This window comes from Eulemur rufifrons, chromosome 6, assembly GCF_041146395.1.
Source record: "Eulemur rufifrons isolate Redbay chromosome 6, OSU_ERuf_1, whole genome shotgun sequence".
NCBI classification, from domain to species: domain Eukaryota; kingdom Metazoa; phylum Chordata; class Mammalia; order Primates; family Lemuridae; genus Eulemur; species Eulemur rufifrons.
The window spans coordinates 95,699,029-95,714,926 of NC_090988.1; the positions used below are offsets into that span (position 1 = coordinate 95,699,029).

Here is a 15,898-nt window from a genome sequence, read left to right on the forward strand (position 1 = left end):
GTTGGCAGTGGGCACTTCCGAAGTAGTTGCTGTGATTCCACCAGCAGCAAAGCCTGATGGGTGCTTTTCGAAATGAATTGGTTGATTTGATTAGTAACTGGAGTCTGTTTGCTTGGTGGGAGTTCTGTGTTCTTTGGAAGGCACTGTGGAGGATCCCCACGGCGGGGCTAAGACGGTGACTTGGTCTTGAGTTTTCTCCTGATCTTGGTGCTGGCACCTGGGCAGCCAGGAGACTGCTGGCTGTTCAGTGCAGCCCTCAGTCAGGCAGCTGGGTCTAGGCCCACCCTGAGTGGAGGTTACTTCTGGAGAGCATCATAAACAGGGACCCAGCCTGGCTCCGCAGACCCCTTGGGCTCCCTCGGGGCCTCCCCTCAGCTGCAGGAGGATACTCCATGTCAGGGAGCTGTGGGTAATGCCTCCCTGAGGGTCTCACGGCCCCTCATTCCCACGTGGGATCTGTGAACCATGCGGACTTTCCTGAAACAGCGTTGGGGTCCCTGGAGCCAAAGCTGATCACACTTTGTTGAACAAAGGACGACCCACTTCCAAACTGGGGCAACCCCAGCTCCTCCTCGGGGACCTTAGCCCACCCTTAGCTTTCTCTGCGCAGGACTCACCCACCCTCTGACAAAGCTGTGATCTGATGCCTGGAACCCGAGTCGGACCCAAGCTCCACAGAGCTGGGTGGGTTACACTCAATTCCTTTTTTAAGAATGAATCCAATAATAATAAAAACTAATACTTATTAATAAAGCCTGATACTTTTTGAGCCCTTACTATATAGGCCAAACGTGTCATTTGACAGATGAGGAAACCGAGACACAAAACTACACAGAAACTTGTCCAAGGCCACCTGCAGTTCCAATCCAGAGCCCACAGCCTTACCTGCTCCTCACCCCTCCCACTGCCCAGACCACTCTGCTCCAGCCTGTCCCTGGCTCAGAATTCCACCGCTGGCGCAGGACCTAGCATGGGGCCTCTCCACATGGGGGGTCGTGAATGCTTATCAAATGGGAACATATCACATTTGGGATAACTGTCTGTTTACCAGGTTACTCCTAGGAGGGCATGGAGGGAACAAGAGGGAACAACAAAAATGCTGGATGCCCGCAGCACTGTCTTGCTGTGGGGCCAGTCCTTGGCACAAACACCACACCCAAGCCCAGCTTTCTGGATGCCATTACCCTCTGCCATTCCCAGGGAGGGGGACGTTTCTGAAACGTTCCTGGATTTCAGATCAGCTGTCATCATCGTCAGATCAAAGGGCTGAGTGCAGTTGCCTCTGGACCAGCCTCTGTGAAAGGGCTCCAGGGACAGCTCACTCTGAGAGCCACGGCTTCTGAGGTGGTGCCCTGGGTGGATGGAACAGAGCTAGGAGGTGTCACATCAGTCAGGATGATTTTGGTTTCAAGCAACAAAACCCAACCCATACTAGCTTAAGCAACAAAGGGGATTCACTGGCTCATGGATCTGAAAAGCCCAGAGGAGTGGACTTCAGGGATGGTTCCATCAGGGTTCTGGCCCCCTTTCCCTGGGATTCTCTTAGATCTGCTCCCATCTGTGGGGCTTCATCCTCAGCCCGTCTTCCAGCAGCAGCCAGGGCTGCAGGCCTCCGTCTTCCAGGGGTAAAGTTAGACACCACCTCCCCCCCCCCCCCCCCCCCCCCCCCCCGCCCATCTTACAAGCATTGTAAAAAGGTCTTGAGCTCTGTCTGGCTAGGTCTCTTAGAGTGTCTGATTCTAACTGGTTGTTTAAGAAACCAAGGAAATAGAGTGGACAGCACTTCTAAGTGGCATTTGGGCCCCAGGGCTCACAGGAGACAGGAAGAGTTTCTGCCAAGTGCTCTCTGCTGTCACTAAGAATACAATGATCTCGGCTGGGACACCCAGGCCCATGCCCTTCAGGGTCCAGTGCCGTACGTGGGTCTGTTTGAAGACCTGTGAAGGGCCCCCCCACCCCCCGCACTCAGAATACTGCACACTAAAACAGGCCCACATCCCACAGTCAAGATAAGTGAAAAAGAATTAAAGAAGGGTTGAGCAGTTGAGTCGATGACAATCGCAGTTGCAGTTGAGTAGATGACAGCTTTGCAGTTAGTAAACATTTACTTTCATTGATTTTGCTGTTATCTTTTTAATTTTAGGGGCCAATACGTTTTCTCCGGCCCTTGCAAAGCTCACGTGACAGGCCTGGTCCCAGCTCTGCCGTTAACTAGCTGAGTGCCCTTGGGCAAGTTGCCAACCTCTCTGGGCCTCCTTGTCGGTTGCAGATAATGCTGCCTCTGTTTCTTCCCTGTAGGAGCAGGGGCATTCCTTCTGGCTGGTGAGACCCAAGGGGCTTAACTGAGTCTTGCTATGGAGACAAGTAAACCCAATTTCTTTGGGATCCATTTAGCACTGAGAGGCTGCCCACTCTAAGCCAAGCTCCCAGCCAGGTTCTGAAGAGGTGGAGGTGGCTGAGCCAGGGCTTCTGTGTTCACAGTGGCCCAGGCACAGAGACGTGGACTCAGCAGGAACATGTGGAAAGAGAACGGTGGGATCAGGTGAGCCGGCTGCGAGCCCGGGAGCACCATGGAAGAGCTGAGCAATGGAAGCGCCCTTTCCTTGTGAAGGGAGGTGAAATACCCAAACCACGTCAGTTCAGCAATGATCAAGAGGAGACCTGGGGTGCACGGGTGACAGGGTCAGGGCTGCAGGTGCCTCTATCGGCCCCCGTGTGGTGACTCGCTTCTTTGTTGGATTTGTCTATTGCTTTCTCTGAGGTCTCCAGGCCCCCTGTGGCCCTGCCGCTACAGCCAGGGACTGTCCTCCACTTCGAGCTCAGTCAGCCAGGCCTCTTTTCCTCCTACTGGTTAGCATGGAGAAGGTTAGGATAACCAGCCCAAGGCTAACGCTTAGCCTCTAGCACAGGAATCACTTAATTAGAACACACACAAAAAAAAATAGAGTAAAAAAAAGTAACAAAGTTACTCTGAACAATTTTTAAGCGTACATCACAATTTCGTTACCATATGCACATTGTACAACACTGCTCCAGAACTTTTTCATCCTGTGTGACTGAAACCCTATACCCATTGAATAATGAACTCCCCACTTCCCCCTCCCCTCTGCCCCTTGCAGGATCATTCTGCTTTCTGTCCCTGTGAAGTGGATTACTTTAGATACCTCATGTAAGTGGAATCTTGCAGTACTTATCTTTTCGTGACTGGCTCATTTCACTTAGCTTGAAGTCTTCAAGGCTCATCACTGTTGCAGCGTATGACAGAAAGACTGAATGGTAAACTGGGAGTGGTGGCTCACACCCATAATCCCACCACTTTGGGAGGACAAGGTGGGAGAATCGCTTGAGGCCAGAAGTTCTAGACCAGCCTGAGCACGAGTGAGACCCCCATCTCAAAAAAAAAAAAAAAAATAGAAAGAATTAGCCGGGCATGGCGGTGCACACCTGTAGTTCCAGCTACTCGGAAGGGTGAGGCAGGAGGATCGCTTGAGCCCTGGACTTTGAGGTTACAAGGAGCTATGATGATGCCACTGCAGTCTCAATTTTTAAAAAATCCATTCATCCATTGATGTATGTTTAGGTTGCTTTACATCTTGGCTACTATGGATAATGCTGTAATGAACACGGCAATGCAGATATCTCTTTGAGATGCTGTTTTCAATTCTTTTGGATGTATACACAGAAGTGGGATTGCTGGATCATATGGTGGTTCTATTTTTATTTTTTTGAGTAACCTCCATATTGTTTTTCATAGCAGTGCACCATTTTACAATCCCACCTACAGTGTGCGAGAGTTCCAGTTTCTCTACGTCCTCACCAACACTTGTTATTTTCTGTTTTTTGGATAGTAGCTATTCCAGCGGGTGTGAGGCGATATTTCATGTGGTTTTGATTTACAATTCCCTGATGATTAGTGATGTTGAGCATCTTTTCATATGCTTGTTGGCCACTTGCATATCTTCTTTAGAGAAATGTTTATTCAAGTCCATAGCCCATTTTTTACATAGGGTTATTTGTTATAGGTGTTCTTCCTATATCAGATAACGGGTTAATCTGATACATGGTTTGTATATATTTTCTTCCATTCTGTAGGTTGCCTTTTTGTTCTATTGATTGTTTCCTTTGCTGTGCAGAAGTTTTTAAGTCTGATGTAGTCCCATTTGTCTATTTTTGGTTTTGTTACATGTGCTTTTGATGTTATGTTCAGGAAATCATTGCCTATTCCAGTGAAGCTTCCCGCTATGTTTTCTTCTAGGAGTTTTATAGTTTCAGTTCTTAATGTTTGGGTCTTTAATCCATTTTGAGTTGATTTTTGTATATGGTATAAGATAAGGGTGCATATTCATTCTTTTGTATGTGGTTATTTGGTTTCTTCAATAGCATTTGTTAAAGAAACTATTCTTTCCTCACTGTGTAGTCTTGACACACAATTGGGAAAGGAATATTTGAACATATACATGAGAGTTTATTTCTGGGCAGTCTGTTCTATTCAGTTGGTCTGTATGCCTATCATTATGCCAATACCATACTATTTTGATTACCATAACTTTGTAATAACTTTGTTTTGAAATTAGGAAGTGTGAGGCCTCCAGCTTTGCTTTTCCTCAAGATTGTTTTAACTAAGTTCATTTGAGATTCCATATAAATTTTAGGATTTTTTTTCCTTTTTGTGTAAAAAATGTCATTGGGATTTTTAATAGGGATTGCATTGAATCTGTAGGTTACTTTAAGTATTATGCACATTTTATCAATGTTAAGTCTTCCAGTCCATGAACACAAATGTCTTTCCATTTATTTGTGTCTATAATTTCTTTCAGTGATGTTTTATAGTATTCACTGTATAAGTCTTTTGCTTCCTTGGTCAAGGAGTCACTTAATTTAAAAAAAAAATCATTTTATTATTGAGAATTTCCAATGCTTGCCAAAACAGAAAGAATAGTCTAGTGAGTTTCCACGTACCCATTGCACAGCTTCAACAGCTATCAACCCACAACTGTCCTTATTTCATCTGTATCCTCACCCACTTCCCACTTCCCACCCTGGATTATTCTGAAGCAAATCCTAGACATTATTTCATTCCACTTGTTAATATTTCAGTATGTATCTCTAAAAGGGAATGGTTCTGCTTTTGAAACAAAACCATAGAAAACAATAATGCCTTAATATCATCAACTCTCCAGTCAATATTCACATTTCCCTGTTGTCCTACAATTGCCTTTAAAATTTTTTTAATTTGTTGGCCGGGTGCGGTGACCCTCGCCTGTAATCTTAGCACTCTGGGAGGCTGAGACGGGAAGATCACTCAAGGTCAGGAGTTCGAGACCAGCCTGAGCAAATGTGAGACACCCCCCCCCCCACCCCAGTCTCACTAAAAATATAGAAAGAAATGAGCTGGATAACTAAAAATATATAGAAAAAAATTAGCTGGGCATGGTGGCACATGCCTGTAGTCCCAGCTACTTGGGAGGCTAAGGCAGAAGGATTGCTTGAGCCCAGGAGTTTGAGGTTGCTGTGAGCTAGGCTGACTCCATAGCACTCTCGCCTGGGCAACAGAGTGAGAGTCTGTCTCGAAAAAAAAAAAAGAACTGAGTATTCTCTAATTAAACTAAAAAAAAAAAAAAAAAAAAAAAAGACCAGCTTGAGCAAGAGCGAGACCCTGTCTCTATTAAAAGTAGAAAAAATTAGACCACCTGTAGTCCCAGCTACTCGGGAGGCTGAGGCAAAAGGGTTGCTTGAACCCAGTAGTTCAAGGTTGCTGTGAGTGAGGCTGACGCCACAGCATTCTAGTCCAGGTGACATAGCAAGACTCTGTCTCAAAAAAAAAAAAAAAATTTTTTTTTAATTTGTTTGTTTGAATCAGGGTCCAAACAAGTTCTGTGGCTGGTTAGTATGTCTCTTTAGACTTATAACAGATTTCCCCCGAAACTCCTCACTCGACTACCCTGCCCCCTGTCTGGAGCTTGCCAACTACATCTTTGTGGTACTATTTAGCATGTTCCTCTGTCCCCTGAATTTCCTGTAAATTGGCAGTTAAATCTAGAGGCTTGATCAGATATTTTGGGCATATTTTTTGGCACAATTACTGTATAGGTGGTGTTTTTTTCTTCCATCAGGAGGCACATCTTTTTGTCTCTCTGCTTGTTAGCAGCTGTTGGTCTGTTAATTTATTAGGATTTGTAAAATGGTGATATTCAAACTTATTCCATCTTCAGTTATTATGTGGAATATTTCTATAGAAATTTATGAGCTATTGGGTTGCCCTGAAGAATAATTTATAAGGAAAAGGCAGAATAAATGCTTGATCTTTCCCCTTTATTTTCCAAATAATAAGTTAGTTTTCTAGTGTCCACCAAAGCTGATCAATGAGTTTTTAAAATCATTATGAACTCCTGGATATAAATGTATCTGATGTGTTCCAACTAATTGCAGTTATGATCAGTATTGATTTTCAAGCTGTCCCAGGTAGGGTCCAGTGGCAGCCTGTCCACCTTGAGCCCTGAGTCCTTTTGACGCGACCTCAATATTAGAGATCTTTGATAAATTCTTTGCTTTCTGGTATGACAAGCTATTCCAAGGTTAAGCTCACTTTGTACTTTTGCTTCTACTCTCTAGTCTTGCAATCAACCATTTCTCCAAGGAGCCCTGGTCCCTTTTGGTGGAAATGGTATTTAGAGGCCACCATTGGGTATTAGAAATGCTCATTGTTTCTGTGTTGTTCAGGAATGCTAGGCCTTTTCAGAAGACACAGATAGGACCTTTAAGAACTTTTTTTAGTAAGAAATATGAATTCATTCTGAGACTTTAAATTCAAATTCAGAATTCTTGTGTTTTTGCTTAATCTTAATGATTTTACGTCTGAATCGCCTTTCTCCTATGCCCCAGATCTCGGTTCTCAAGTCTATCTATAGGATTATTTATTTTCATTTTTCTCCACCACATCCCAATACTACCACAAAACAATCGTTATTGAACACAGCTTACTATTTTGCTTTTCTGGTTTTCTTCTTAAAGTAAATGCCACTAGGAATATGTAGTCCAATTAATGTGCTTTGATGTTACTTGGAATAGTTCTCCTCTGTGTGTTTGTGCTACCAACTCATTACACAGTTAGGAGCATTACTTCATTTTGTTTTTAATTTTTAGGAATTGCTTTTTAAATTTCAGTTTAGTTTTATGATTATATCAACTATGTGCATGGTCAAAGTCAAATCTATAAAATAGAAATAATTCGAAGGACCTAGTGTCTATCCTTTGCCCCCGCCACCCTGTTCCTTCTTTTTGTTTAAACTACCAATGTTTATTTTTTAATTATAAGAAAAAATATATTTATATATTTTTATTTATATTTGTGTCTTTCCTTCTTAGATAAACAGTATCTAGACACACTTTTCTACACCTTTATTTTTTTCTTTTAACAAGATGTCCTGAGGATCACATTGTATTAGTTTGTAGAGACCTTCCTTGTTCTTATGGCTGCAAAGTACCCCATTGTGTGGATACGCTATTGTTTCTTTCTCAAGGTCCTTATTGACGGACTTTTGGCTTTTTCCCAGGCTTTGGTTGTCACAACAAATAGCCATATCCCGGTGTCTTTTTGTATTGTTCGCAGTGTATCTTTAGGATCGATTCCTAGAAGTGGGATTGCAGGATCAAAAGGAAAATGTGTATGTCATTTTGCTAGATGTTGCCAAATTCCCTTCCACAGAGATGGTACCATTTCACATTCCTACCAGCAATGTGTGAGAATGCTGGTTTTCTTACAGCCTGGACAGACAAGACAGTGCAGTACTTTGTTAAACTTTTGGGTTTTGGCCAAACTGATCAGTGAAAAATAGTTCCTTGGGGGCAATTAGCATTTCTTCTACTATGAGCGAGGTTGAGCGTCTTTCCATATAATTTTGAAATATTTGCTTTTCTTTTTCTGTAAACTGTTCCTATTTTTAATACATTTTTCTATCAGGTGGTTGGCCTTTTAATTGATATTAGAAGCTCTTTATATACTAAGAATTAGAAACTGTTTATATACCTTTGTCTATGATGTAGGCAGTAAATTTTTTTTACCAGTCTGTCATTTGTCTTTTTAATTTTGCTTATTTTTAAAAATTTCCCTTAATTTTTTTTGCCATACGAAATTACAATTCCTTGAAATTTGTTCATCTTTCCCCTTATTGATTCTAGATGTTGAGTCAGGATTAGGAAAGTTTTCCCACTCCCAAATTATAGGAGAATTTATCCATATTTTCTTTTAGTGCTCGTGTGGTTTCATCTTTACATTTGAATCTCCAATCCCTTTGGAACGCATCTTGGTACCCAGCATGAGGAACACGTCCAGTTGTTTCTGAGTCCACAGGGCTCTCCTTCTATCCTAACACCACCTAGAAAGTCACCCGTTCTTTCCCCATGACTTGGGGTGCTGCCTTTATCATTCGTCAGCTTTCCATAGGCAATGGAGGCTATTTCTGGATTATATACTGTGTTCCCCGGAGGAGTCACATCCTTTCATTCACCCCTGCCCGGAGCCCTCCCTGCTAAGGTAATCCGAGCCTCTCCAGCATTGCATGGCATCGGGCAGAGCATTTCTAGGCGACACAGGGCTGGCTCTGGGGCTGGGGAAAGCTTTTACCTGACAACACTGCCCTTTGTTCCAGCTCAGAGATCATTGCTCTGGATCATTTCTTCTGAAGAAAGACAGAACAGTCATCTATCCAGCTACCCACCCATCCACGCATCTTATAAACATTGACTTAATATTTAATTTACTCCGGAGCAAACATAAGGCTCTGTGCTGTGAGGGAGAGAGTCAACTCTCTCCTGGGCACTGTTCCTGCCTCTCGTTTGGGGAGATGAGAGCAGAAGCTCCGTGGCTCTGAAAGCTAAAAGCATCTTAAAAAGAGGGACGGTGTGTTTTCCAAGCAGCGGTCAGCAAACCTGTTTAAGTAAATCAATGGTCTCATGTCTCAACTCTGCTGGCTGGAAACACACATTTCTAGGAGGAAAAGAGGATTGAGACAGTAGAATGACCGGCACAAATCCTTTATATTAATAATATGTTCAGCTGGCATATTTTGAAGAAATAAATAAAGAAACAAAGAAATACTTTCTGGGAGCCAGCCCTGGCAGGGAGCCTGCTGCAAAGTTAATGTGTACCTTGCCTGGCTCCATACCTCCTGCAGGAAGAGAGCAATGCCCTGTTCCCTCTGCCCTGGGAGGTGTTTGCCAGAAAAGACTGTGTGGGTTTGTAAATATTCAGTGTGTCCCTGTGTTCAAAGAGAAGTAAGCTGAAGCATTTTTACGCAGAGAGGAAGTTTCATCGCCCTCACCCTCGACACCCAGGAGTCGGACCGTCAGTGAGTGACCGGAGTATCTGGCTCCAGGAGGCATTAAAAAGAAAACAGAAGGTTGTTTTCTGCCCTTCTGAAACGTAAGGGTCGCTATTAAAGCTCTAGCTTGCCGACTAAGAGAGGCCAAGAGCTCTGCTGTGTCAAAAGCTTCATGCAGGCACGAAAGATCTCCTGCTCCCATGAGTGTCCCTGCAGGGAACCAGATGGAACAGCAAAACGACCCCAAGAGATTCCCCAGAGATCTCCCTGCACCTCCGGATTCTGACATACTCAGTGCACCTTAGGACTTCCGTATTTGCTGTTCCCTCTGCCCAGGTGTTCTTCCCCCAAATCTTTGCTGGACTGGCCTCTTCGTGGCTCAGAGGGTTCAGCTCAAGTGTCAGCTCCGAGTGGCCATCCCCAATGACTACCCGAAGGGGCTCATCTTCCCAAGACTGGGTCTCTCTCTGCTCCATGACTGTTTAGGCTTTGTCGTGGCTCGTGCTGTTTCTGTGTAACACACTGACCTTTTCCAGCCGCCCCACCCCTCCCCCAACTACAGCGTGAGCTTTCTCAGAGTCCGGCCAGTGCCTACAATGGCGCCTGGCACCAGGTGGATGTTCAGCCCATGTCTGCTGGATTGGGGGGTGGTACTTGGATTAGGAAGGAGTGAGGAAGAAGATGGCTTGGAGCTGAGGGGAGGAGATGGCCTTTTGCCTTTTGGCAGCTTTCCCCTTCACAAATGCGTCCTGAGGGGCTGCTTTCGTGAAGAAGGAGGCAGCCCACTGTCTCTGGCACTGGAACCCGACATTCTCCCTGTGGCTGAGGTCAGGCTGATGGAGTCTCCCCCAGCAGAGGTGTCCTGGGGCCGGAGGATCCACACCTGCCTCTGTCCTTTACCTAAACCAGAAAACTTCCAGCCCCCGTGAGCAAACCCACTGGTAGTTCTCTGTCTGCGTGGGGCTGGGACCCAGGGAACCCCAGGCTGAACGAGCGGGTGGGCCCACTTGGCTTGCTGAGCTTCAGTAAGTGACAGATGGGAACAGCTGGGAGGAGCCAGGTTTCTTTCTGTCTGGGTGGCCCACAAGCCTTTCTAGTTATTCTTGCACCCAAAGTCCCCTTAACTCTGCCTTGTGCTGTCCCTCATCGAGTTGCGCTCCTCAGAGGCCGAACCTGAGATGGAGATTGTGTCGCTCATGGTTCACTGAGAGAGACGCCCAGGATGAAAGCCACGGGGCGGGGTGAGCTGGCTGGGGCAGGTGCAGGAGCCACCCCTAACTGTTTTCAGCTCTGCTCTGACCTCAGCCTGAACCCTGGGGAGCTCTGGAGTGTGAATAACACCACAAGTTGTTCCGCCTTGAGGCGAGGGGATGGGCCTTTGTAATCCCGTCCCATACAGTCATTGGCTGGGAAGCAGCAATGACAAGGTGGCTTCTTCAGCCAAAGGCAATTCCGTGAGCCTGCAGCAGCCAACATTCACAGCCGCTGGGGAGTGGGTGCACCTGCTGGTGACAGGGACCTGGGTGGGGTACCTACCGTGCCTCCTACAGCCTCCAGCCTTGCCTCTTGCTGCCTCAGAATGAGCCACGCCCCTCCCCCAAGGCACCTGTTCTTCTGCCAAACCCTGCCCCTGCCGCCAAGGCCCCCTTCGTCCTCTGAAAGGCTCCCCCATCTCCTCCATCCCACCCTTCCGCTCCCATGGGGCTTGCTGATCCTAACTGTGTCCTCCCTATTCCCTTCTCCCCTTCCCCTGCAGTGTGGAACTTGTCTTCGCGTGTCCTTGGTCGGTGAGGACCACCCCCGGTTCCCTCTGTGTCTCTAATAGGACCTCGCGCAGAGCTGGGCAGCTCTAAGGTGTCTCAGAGTGGACACAGCTGGGCTCGGAGGACACTATGCTCAAGAGGCCATGGCCTAGGGCCTGCCCGAGGTCTCTGGACTATAGGCAGAGCCGGGACTAGAACTCATAACGCCACTCGAATCCTCCCCTGTTGTCAAATCCTGATTAGGGTACATATTTTCTAACTCACTCCCCTGGTTTCAGTGTGTTTTGTGTTTCTGGGTGTCAGCCTTGCTGGGATTGTAACCTGTGCCTTCCTGGGTCAGAAAGCTCTAACTTTGTGTGTAACCTTACTAAAGCTGACCACTTCTCAGAAAACCCCAGGGGAATTAGGATATACACATATTGCAAAAGCCTCTGAGGTCAAGTGTGCGGGAATTCCAGAGGAAGTGAAAATTAGCACCAGCAGGGACACCAGACCAGCTGGCCAGAGGCCCCCACCCCTACCCCAGTTGCTTTACCCTGCATCCCAGAACAAGCTTATTTCCCCTGAGCCAAAGGCATGAGCCCCCCACCCCTGCCCCGTGGAGCACAGCACTGGGCCACATGTCAGTGCCACTGCCATGGCGTGTCCCCTGAGGGCTTGAGAGGTGTTAGAAAGACTCTGAGGCCTGGCCACAGATTCTCTCTCTCTCTCTCTCTCTCTCTCTCTTTCCCTCTCTCTCTCTTTCTCTCAAATGAGCAGTTGCCCTAGAACCCACTCTAATGTCACCCAGGCATGGATACAAGGACAGAACAAAGTCAGAAAAGACATTCCCGGGACACCTTGGAGGCCACTGCTCTCTGTTCTCTAACAGTGCTAAGAAGGGATGGGCCCTGGGTGACAATTTTGAACAGGAGCCCAGGCAGCAGCTGGGCTGTGCCTCCAAACCAATCTGGAGGAAGAAAATAGTGCAAAGAAAGATGCTATTCAGGGCCACAAACGGCCTCCCTCTCCTGCTCAATCTCCCTCTTTCTCTCTGAAATTCTCCTTCCCACCCACGGGCACCAGCTTTTTCTGTCCCATGACAGATGTGGGGGTGGTGGAGTGGGAGCACTGGCCGCCCGACCGCCTGGCCAGATGGTTGCGCACTGTAGGTCGCAGAGCACAGGAGAGCCCGCCGCTGAGTGCCGTTGCCCAGACACCAGCCGTCGGCGCTTGGGTGCCTTCCAGTTGCCACCGCCCAGGGGACCCAGGATTTTTCTCTCCCCCAAAGCATACGTTTGGACTCAGAGCCTTTTCTTTTAGGAGGACTTCTGAGAGGTTGATAGGAAGAGCATTGACAAGGTGCTACCTTCCTCCCCGGGAAAGTGACTTCCAGGCCAAACCTCTAGAGTCAATTTGCATGAATCTGACTTGAACGGTTGGTTAGGATGAAAAAGGAGAGGCAGTTTTCAGCATGTGTATGGCCACCTCCCCAGAAGAGTTTCTTCTCTGGGAATAAAATAGAAACCGAGGTCACACCAATGTTCAAGGTTCAGAGAGGATATTTTAGATCAAAATCTATCATGAACTCCAAATTCCGCCCAGGTCAATCCAGTCCAGTGAGAAGAGTGTTCTGCATTATTGGTCTCTCTAAGGAGTTGGACATGTGTTCACTGGGCTCTTTCTCTCCTGCCTCAGAAGTTAATGGTATAGATCAATGAGAAACAACTGAGAGTCCAGAAGTAAACCTGTTCATGTGATGTCAATTGATTCTGGACAAGAGTGCCACGATCATTCAATAAATGGTCCTGGACAACTGGATATCCATGTGCAAAACAAAGAAAGACGCTTACTTCATACTGTGTGTAAAATTTACTCAAAATGGATCAGAGACCTACATGTGAGAGCTAAAACTATAAAACTCTCAGAAGAAAACATAGGAGTAAATCTTCATGACCTTGGATTTGGCTATGGATTCTTAGATATGACACCAAAAGCACAAGTAAGCAACAAAAGAAAAAAAAAAGAGATAAAATTGACCCCAAAATTTAAAACTTTTGTGCATCAAAGACCAATATCATGAAAGTAAAAAGACAGTCCACAGAATGAGAAAAATATTTGCAAATCATATATCTGATAAGGGTCTAGGATCCAGACTATATAAAGAACTCTTACAAATAAATTAAAAACACCCAAACAACTCAATTAAAATGTGAGCAAAAGCCTTGAATAGACATTTCTCCAAAGAAGACACACAATGATCAATAAGCACGTGATGCCTAACATCGTTAGTCATTAGGGAAATGCAAGTAAAAAACGCAATGAGATACTGCTTTCCTCCACTAGCATGGCTAGAACTAGAAATACAGAAAATAACAAGTGTCGGTAAGGATGTGGAGAAATCAGAACCTTCAGACATTGCTGGTAGGAATGTAAAGTGGTGCAGCCACTATAAAAAATCTTTGGCAGCCCTCAAAAAATTAACCATAGACTTAGCATAGGCAGCAATTCTGCTCGTAGGTGTATACTCAATAGAATTGAAAACAGTGTTTAAACAAAAACTCACACATGAATGTTCATAGCAGCATTATTGATAATAGCCAATGGGTTGAAACAACTGAAATGCCCATCAACTAGTGAGTGAGTAAACAAAATGTGCTATCTCCATACCATGGAATTTTATCCAGCCCTAAAAAACAATGAAATACTGACAGATGCTACAACATGGATGAATTTTTTTTTTGCGGTTTTATAGCTTTATTTGATGTATCTGATAATCCGTGCTTAGTTCTCATCCACATTGCTGTACATTTTTGAAAGTGGTGATGGGAACATAGGTAACCAAAGTATAGAGCTGGTTTGATGAACCTTCATCCTCGTTATATTTTCCGGACAACTGCACGTGGATACAGTATGGGACATTCCTTATTCCCTTGGCCCAGACAGCTTTGTTGAGCCTGATATCAACATGAACATCTGGAGTCCCTATCTCCCACATGACAAGTTTCTGGATCTTTCTGCGTGCCCAGGGGCACACTTCTTGAAGTCCACTCCATGGATGCGCTTGTGAATGCTGGTGGTGTATTCTCGGGCACCACCTTGTTGATGATAGAACGGCCCTTCTTCTCACCAGCCTCGTTTGTGGGAGCCATTCTGCCAGGCCCAAGATGGAAAGGTGAATCTTAAAAGCATTATGCTAAGTGAAAGATGCCAGGCACCAAAGGCCACCTATCGTATCATTCCATTTATATGAAATATCCAGACTACGCTAATCCACAGAGACAGGACATTGGTGGTTGCTAGCGGCTGGAGAGAGGGGACAGTGGGGAGTGACTTAATGGATATGGGGTTTCCTTTTGGGGTGATAAAAATGTTCTGGAACTAGATAGTGATGATGATTGCACAACATTTTGAATGCTAAAATTGGGATGTATCGAATTTTACATTTTAAAATAGTTAAAATGGTGAATTTTCTGGGATGTAAATTTTATCCCAATACAAAGTTCATGGTGATGGTGCATCCACACAATGGCATACCACTGCCAATAAAAAGGAAGGAACTATTGATATAAGAGCAACTTGGATGAATCAGAAAGGCATTATGCTGAGCGAAAGAAGTCAGTCTCAAAAGGTTACATACTGTAAATTCCATTTATATGACACTGCTGAGGACAAAGCCACACAGAGGGAGAACAGATCAGTGATGCAAGGGGAGACTCTGAAGGGATAGCATGATGAAGTTTTGGGTAGGGTGATAGAACTGTGCTGGTGTTCTGATTATGGTGATACTTACATGAAACTATACATGTGTTAAAATTTCATAAAATTGTACACCCCCCCAAAAGCCATTTTTGCTGTATGATAATTTTAAAAATAAAAATGTTTAAAATTAATGATGATAATAGCAATGGCTGACATTTGCTTCCCGTGTGCCCGATACCATGCTAACACAGTGCATCTGTTATCTCACTGATTCCTTTCGATAAGCTCATGGGACACTCAGGTTACGTAACTTGTTCAAGGTCACATCCCTGGTAGCAGAGCTGAAACTTGAACCCATGTCTGTCTGACTCTAGGGCCTGAGATCCAACCACTGTGGGGGTGGTGCCTCATTTGTGGGGCAGGACTGAGAAATAAGCCCACAGTGGTTAAGCCTGGCTTGGAGAAAAGAAACCACCAGTGAGAATCTAGGTCTCTCCTAATGGAGAGAAACTGTCAGCGAGTAGGGGAGGCGTAGCCTTGTGTTAGATTTATTCCTAAATCTAGTTGCCCAAACCCAAGTCCTTGAGCTGGTCAGTTGTGGCATGTACTTTGGGTTATTCCCAAAACTTTCTTCCTGTCTTCCTCTCACTGTGGAGGCTGAGATGGCCAGATACTTCCTGGCTTTGTCAGGAAGACTTTAGACTTTATAACCAATCTTTGGCCAATGACATGAGGAGAGGTCAGCTGTTGGGTTCTTGAAAACAGTCCTTTTTGGATGATTCTTCATGGAAAGAAAGAAAAGAGAGAGAAAGAGAGCAGAGAGAAGAAAAGAAAGAAAAAGATTTTTTCTATGTCAATAAAGGCAAATCTGGGAGGTGAGAAACTCTTCTCTTGGTATCACCCCCTGCTTCCTGCTTCAGAGTGTGCTGTGAGGATGTGATGTATGGAGCTGTAGCAGCCATCTTGAAACCATGAGGGGAAAGCTATTAATAAAAGAACCAGAAAGACCACAGCCCAGAGCTGTCATCTTCTTATATGAGAAAAATAAACAACTTTGTCTTTTAGATATTGCTGGTCAAGTTTTCTATTACTTGCAGCTTCGTGCATTGCTGTGACATAAGTCATGCCCACTTT

General features: G+C 45.3%; 1 pseudogene; it reads right to left on the minus strand.

The window, feature by feature from the left end:
• Positions 1-13,846: 13,846 nt before the first annotated feature.
• Positions 13,847-14,232, minus strand: LOC138384580 (large ribosomal subunit protein eL31-like; annotated as a pseudogene).
• Positions 14,233-15,898: the final 1,666 nt, after the last annotated feature.